Source organism: Nanorana parkeri, unplaced genomic scaffold (genome assembly GCF_000935625.1).
Source record: "Nanorana parkeri isolate BGI_ZX_2015 unplaced genomic scaffold, ASM93562v1 scaffold2477, whole genome shotgun sequence".
In the NCBI taxonomy this organism is placed as follows: Eukaryota; Metazoa; Chordata; class Amphibia; order Anura; family Dicroglossidae; genus Nanorana; species Nanorana parkeri.
Window position 1 is genome coordinate 117854 of NW_017308745.1, and position 7405 is coordinate 125258.

General features: G+C 50.4%; 1 protein-coding gene across 2 annotated transcripts in view; it reads right to left on the reverse strand.

The window, feature by feature from the left end:
• The window catches only part of BCL9 (B-cell CLL/lymphoma 9), a 59014-nt gene extending 52362 nt beyond the window's left edge, over positions 1 to 6652 (reverse strand). For both annotated transcript variants that reach the window (XM_018573657.1, XM_018573654.1), the window contains exon 1: positions 6563 to 6652. The gene's annotated coding sequence lies outside the window, so the exon portion shown is untranslated. The remainder of the gene's footprint in view (positions 1 to 6562) is intronic.
• Between the last annotated feature and the right edge of the window lie 753 nt (positions 6653 to 7405).

Sequence of the window (7405 nt, forward strand, 5' to 3'; positions counted from 1 at the left end):
CCCCCCAGACCTGGCCAGAGTTGAGGGTAACCGGATGTAAATAGACGCCCTTTTGCTTACGGCTGCCCATAGACTAACACCAGACTTCCAATCAGGTGTGCCTGAAAAACTGACAGACGGACCTGATCAGAATGCTCGAGTGAAAGGAGCCTAACCATCTGATTGTACAACCTAAGGGCAACCCGATTGGATACAATTCGATTGGTAGATTAGGAAAGTCCTCATACAGTTTTTAGGAACTGTAAACTTGATGATACAAAGATGTATTGACATGCATGGTGACCCGTCTACTGGCAGGCTGAATTTTCTGCTTGATGCTTTATATTGCAGAGAAGCTTCGGAATCAGCTGACTATATGGAAAAGGCCGACATTCGAGGAAACCTCACTTTAATCTCCAATCGTAAACCCATCAGCACAACCGCCGCACTCACACACTTCCCCCGACCACATCGTCTCACTGGGGGGGGGGAACACAGACATCGAATCTGATGTCTAGAGAGGAGCGAAGCTGCAGAGGAACTTCCTTTGGAGTGATCAGCTGGTTAGAAAACCTGAACAATCACCGTCTTCCCCCAAGACAAACGTATAGAGTCTGCCGGCCTCAAACCCTTTCCTTTCTCTGCTGCTCTGAACAGGAACACACACACGCAACGGTCTATGGCAGTGGTGGCGAACCTTGGCACTGCAGCTGTGCCCAAACTACAAATCCCAACATGCATCTGCCTCTGGGAGTCATGGCTGTTGTTTTCAGAGCCTTGCAATGCCTCATGGGACTTGTAGTTCCAAAACAGCTGGAGTGCCAAGATTCGCCACCACTGGTCTATGGCAAGCATAAAGTAGGTCGAACACATAACTGGACAACAACATAAAGCACTGTGCACGAAACAACTTCCTTTTATTTAAAAAAACAACCTAATTTCAGCCATTATTTCCCAGTTTCAGTGCTGCTGAGCTCTTGCAGCCTCTTTTAGCCACTTCCTGTCTATATGCACTACCTCCAGCATCACCTGCACATCATTGCTCTGGACCGGCTTCCTGACGGCGACTACAGAATACCGTGCCTGCACCATGTGTGACAAACACAAGTAGTCTCCTCTACGGACACTTGTGGCAGGGTGACAACACAAGGGCACAATTAGGAGACGGGACAGAGCGTTGTCACCCTATAATCAGAAGTGCCTGAACAAAGACTGAAAGGGCAGGAAGGAAAGCTGTATATTCTGAAATACTGAAATGAACTTTTGAAATATTTACAAGTTAAAAGCTAAAATGAGAATTTGGTGATTGGGGGGGGGTCACAGCAACTTCAGTTCCGTGACATGAACGCACTGGACCGCATAGATCAAAGGCTCTCCGCGTTCTGGGGCCTGGCGGTACCATTCGTTTCAATGGGCACCGCAGAACCGCCTGTACCGGACTGCGTGGTACAGCAATGCCCTGCGTTCCAGTGCGGTGCGAGCACACACAATCTTGCATGCACTATTTCTTGGTGTGAAGGGGCCCGCCGTCACACATCCAATTAAAAACAAACAGTAAAATAATAATGGCTGCCCTGGTCCTAATGAAAGTTGAAGTTTAATCTGCTTATATTTTACCTTCCTGGTTCACTATTTTCTGCCTCAACATGCTAATGACATTTTGAACACGTTTTCATTACATACCCTTTTTACAGACCTAGTCACATCACTGGGTCCCTGTGCTCCTTTATGCAATGCAGACAGATCATGGCTGGTGGGAGGGGCCAACAGAGTGCTGTACATAGTTTCCTGAAAACATCACAGCACCCTGCCTCAGTACTCCTCAAGAGCCTTCAATCCCTGAAGCAAGCAGTGGGCTGAATCATGGGAGGAGTTATGCAAAATACCTTGATAGGTGGGTGTCAGTCTGGAGAAGTGGGCGCTCCTAGGCAGGATGCATTTGCAGGAACAATGCCCAAGGTAATGCTGAGCCTCCAATAATGAAAATGAAATAAAGGGGCGGGGCCAGGGTCAAACTGGGGAGGCAAGTCCTAGATGATGCTGGACGTCCTCCGGCCAGGAAATGAGGCGGGCTCTATCTGACTTGCTGCAGCTTCTAATGCACATTGTGAGGAGCTCATGGTGTGCAGTGATATCGGAGGAAGCAATTTCAGTCCAGGAGAGGAGGCGGTACCACTGAAAGACCATCAGAACTCCATCAGCATACCTGTCCTGGACACCATTGTAGAAACATCACAGCCAGGCAAAGCACCAACTGATTTTCACAAACAGGAACACATGAAAGAAAGGGATCACCTGAAGAATAACATTTCACGACCGGCTTCCACAGTAAGGCAGCATTCTCACACAGCATTTGCAGTTCCCGCGTGAAAGACGGTGCGGGACAAAACCGCTAATATTTTTAATCCGCACGGATGCTGCTAGTTTACAGCTAATAGCCGCGAACGTGCGGAATTCGCCGGATTGTCGCACTATTTGCGTGGGCCGCACGGTTTCATACCACGCAGCCCCCGCAATGGTCTGAACGGTGCTCATTAAAGTGCATTGTATTTTCTGTTTAGAACGGCTCCGCGCATATCCGTACAGCCGAATACGCGCAGAGAGCCGCGCAGGTGTGAATGGAGCCCTATAGGGACTCGCTGACATCTTGTCTCAGCTACTAAACCACAATAGGAGGACATTCCCTTCAATTCCAGAACACAAACCAAGCCAAGGATTTCTCTTCAACAAAATGGGAGATTTCATCTTCAAGCTGAACTTCGGGCATAGCGATGAAATACATAAATCGGACCCCCCATTACATTATCACCACCCGCCTAATACTGAGTAGGTCCCCCTTTTCCTGACCCGGCCAGGCATGGACTCTACTAGACCTCTGAAGGTGCGCTGTGGTATCTGGCACCAAGCCGTCAGTAGCAGATCCTTGAAGTCCTGTAAGTTGTGAGGTGATCGGCCTCCATGGATCGGACTTGTTTTTCCAGCACATCCCACAGATGATCGATTGGACGGAGATCTGGAGAATTTGGAGGCCAAGTCATCACCTCAAACACGTTGTGTTCCTCAAACCATTCTTGAAGTGTGGCAGGGCTCATTATCCTGGTAAAAGAGGCCACTGCCATCAGGGAAAACCATTTCCATGAAGGGGTGTACTTGGCCAGTAACAATGTTTAGGTCAGGTGGTACATGTCAGAGTTACATCCACATGAATGACGGGATCCGAGGTTTCCCAGCAGAACATTGCCCAAAGCATCACACTGCCTCCGCCGGCGTGTCTTCCTCCCATAGTGCATCCTGGGGCCATCTCTCACCAGGCCACCTTTTTCCATTGCTCCATGGTCCAGTTCTGATGGCTCAGCGTGGGCACCCTGACCGGTCTCCAGCTACACGGCCCCATACACCACAAGCTGCGATGCGCTGTGTGTTCAGACACCTTTCCATCAGAACCAGAATTAACTCTTTCAGCATTTTGATCTACAGTAGCTTTCCTATTGGATTGGACTACACAGGCCAGACTTCACCCCCAACGTCCATCAATGAGCCTTGGCTGCCCATAAGCACTTTATTGTACAATGCGCATGCTTTGACTTCTCGGCAAGATCCTTGAATACCTCTATTCCCATTTGGAAGATATAAACACAAATACATACATACACAAATACATACATACATATACATGCAATTCTGTAGTCATAATATCTGAAGTTCAGCTTTAAAAGAGACCCGGTCACAAAAATCTTCCCATAAGATTCTGTGTGTATATATAATGTTTCTCTGCCATCTTGGATGTGATGTCAGCGGCCCCAGCAGACTCAGATCTGTCACTCAAATGACTCATGGTACAGTGTATGAGAGGTCAGTGTGACAGTCCATGTCCGTCAGTCAGTGCCTGTACAGTGTATGAGAGGTCAGTGTGACAGTCCATGTCCGTAAGTCAGTGCCGGTACAGTGTATGAGAGGTCAGTGTGACAGTCCATGTCCGTCAGTCAGTGCCTGTACAGTGTATGAGAGGTCAGTGTGACAGTCCATGTCCGTAAGTCAGTGCCGGTACAGTGTATGAGAGGTCAGTGTGACAGTCCATGTCTGTAAAAGTCAGTGCCGGTACAGTGTGTGAGAGGTCAGTGTGACAGTCCATGTCCGTAAGTCAGTGCCGGTACAGTGTGACAGTCCATGTCCGTAAGTCAGTGCCGGTACAGTGTGTGAGAGGTCAGTGTGACAGTCCATTATCGTATGTCAGTGCCGGTACAGTGTGTGAGAGGTCAGTGTGACAGTCCATGTCTGTAAAAGTCAGTGCCGGTACAGTGTGTGAGAGGTCAGTGTGACAGTCCATGTCCGTAAGTCAGTGCCGGTACAGTGTGACAGTCCATGTCCGTAAGTCAGTGCCGGTACAGTGTGTGAGAGGTCAGTGTGACAGTCCATGTCCACATGTCAGTGCCGGTACAGTGTATGAGAGGTCAGTGTGACAGTCCATGCCCATATGTCAGTGCTGGTTACAGTATGTGAGATGTCAGTGTGACAGTCCATGACCGTAAGTCAGCACCGGTACAGTGTGTGAGAGGTCAGTGTGACAGTCCATGCCCATATGTCAGTGCTGGTTACAGTATGTGAGATGTCAGTGTGACAGTCCATGACCGTAAGTCAGCACCGGTACAGTGTGTGAGAGGTCAGTGTGACAGTCCATGCCCATATGTCAGTGCTGGTTACAGTATGTGAGATGTCAGTGTGACAGTCCATGACCGTAAGTCAGCGCCGGTACAGTGTGCGAGATGTCAGTGAGTCATCAGTGTAGGTGGTCGGCACACAATATCTGATCACACTGGGCAGAGACAGGACAGAGCTCTGATGTGGGCTCCGGGTTCTCCTCAGTGACAGACGGACATGGGAGGACTGCGGCCTCTGCTCCTACTACTGACCCCCAGCCCTCAGTACCCCTCTCCCCCAGGGAATGGGGACTGCTGTGCAGCTCACCTCTTAAAAAGGAGAACTATGGGGTCAGTGTTTTTCCCCATAGTTCTCCTTGGGGTAACGGGAGGACACAAACTAGCTTCCTCCCGTTACCCTAAGCTCAGTATACCGCGAGCTACAGCTCACAGTATACTGAGACGCCGCAGCCGGAGCGGATCCCAACGTAGATGACGGGATCCTCCCAGCTGCGTGTGTGACAGCTGGCTCTGCCTATCTAGAGGCAGAGCCAGCTGTACCCGCCCCCTCCACCGTCCGTTCCGCCAGTCAGCGCTGGCAGATTGGAGCGGAGAATCCAGCCCCTCCCCCTGTCACGGCAGAGAGCCGTGACAGGATCGAGAGGCGAGCGAACCCGGTATGTGTTCGCTCACCTCCCGATTTACTGAGCCGACCTGTGATTCTCATTGTCACAGGTCGGCTAGAACTATGAGGTGAGGGAAAAGCACTCACCGCATATTTCTCCTTTAATGCAGGCTGCGTTCGCTCTCGCCCTCCTCACCGACAAAACCCAGAAGCAGTTCCAAAACCTGCACCGACTCCGTACAACTTCCATCTTCCTCCTCCTGCACTACACTTCAACCCATATCCCGCCGCCACGGCCAGCACCGCCCTCCGGCTAGACTTGCAGCACGGATAGGCAGGCACAGCCAATAGCTCTCTCCTAATGGGTGCAGTCTCTTGTTTCATCTAGTGCAGATCAATCGATAATGAGAATCGTCGACAACTATTCACCTTATGGATTCACTTGATAAGCTGATTAAAAGGAGAACTATGAGGCGAGTGAAAAATCACTCAGCCTCATAGTTCAAGGCGACATGTGGCAATTAAACTGTCACAGGTCGGCTCAATGGATCGGGAAGTGAGCGAACTTATACCGTCGCTCGTTTACTTGTTGATCCTGTCCGATCCTCCAGCGCTGACTGGCGGAACAGACGGGGAAGGGGACAGGTACAGCTGGCTCTGCCTCTAGATAGGCAGAGCCAGCTGTCACTCACGCAGCTGGGTGGATCCCGACAGTAATGTCGGGATCCACCCCGGCTGCGGCTTCTCAGTATACCGCGAGCTGTAGCTCCCTATATACTGAGCTTAGGGTAACGGGAGGACGCTAGTTTGTGTCCTCCCGTTACCCTAAGGAGAACTATGGGGAAAAACACTGACCCCATAGTTCGCCTTTAAGCAGTAGATTTTAGCTGCATTTTGTATGTTGGCGACGGTGTGTCTTTAACAAAAAAAACAATAACAAAAAAAATATATGCCACGCCATCAAAAGCCTGACAAAGAACGAACAGTGTGTTTGATGTATAAGCAGCACCTCTTGGATGTGCCCAAGGAGAACTCGCTGGCACTGATACAGATCTTATGTAAACACGCTGTACCTAGTAATTATTTGCACTCCGATTTACCAGTTCTGATTCTGAACAATTAGACTTTCTCTCTCTCTCTCTCTCTCTCTAGATCCGAGGCCCGGGGGAGGAAAAGGTTCAGACTGGTGGCTGCCTGAATGAAACATCTCCATACTGGTAAACACTTCTGCTCTCCCTTCCCTCCACTCCGGCTTCTCTAACATTTCTCTTTTCAAGCAGGTTTGTTTAATTAAGCTTGGCCAGGAATCGGCATTACTCACCAGGGCCCCTGGGGTCACGACACAGCAGTACTCATCCCGGTGGATAGTCAGTGAGGACCCTTGCAACGGAGGCTCAATTACCTGTGAAGGAGCAGAGAATGTGTTCAGCAGGGCTACAAGCACTCTCCGTACGCTAATAGGAGAAATTAGGCTAGAAAAAGGCATCGGATTGTTCTGAAAACCTTTACAGAGCAGACAAATGTGAACAATCGTACTTCCTGCAATCTACGAGTGAGCCTGCGCTGTGCTGGTTCAAATTCTTCAGGGCAATAAACAGCACAGGAAGGATCACTGTCCCTATGAGACGAGATGACCGGGCACACAGGTCACCTTGGGTATAATGTCTGTGGGTTGAGGGCACCAAAGGAGCCAGCTTCCAGCAGAACTCTGGGCAAATCAAATCTTAATCCTTGCAGTGAGACTACCCCCCCCCCCCCCAAACCCCAATAGGGATGCACCGATACTTTTTTCCCGGTACTCTCCTATACCGAATGTTCCATTCAGGAAGCCAGGCGGCGTGTAAAGACTCGCCACCTGGCTTCCTGACTAGCAGGGAAGCCGTCCCCATGCTTCTCGTCACTATGTGACAAGAAAGCATGGAGAGGACTTCCCGGCCACTCAAAAAGCCGGGCGCCGCGTCATTACACGGCGGCTGGCTTCCCGATTGGCCAGCTTCCGACCGACGCGTCATTACACGCTGCCCGGGTTCCTGATTGGCCGGGAAGCCGGCTCCATGCTCTCTCGTGACAAGTGACGATAGAGCATGGAGCCCTCTTCCCGGCCAATCAGGAAGCCGGCCAGCATGTAATGATGCGCTGCCCGGCTTTCTGATGCCGGAAATAT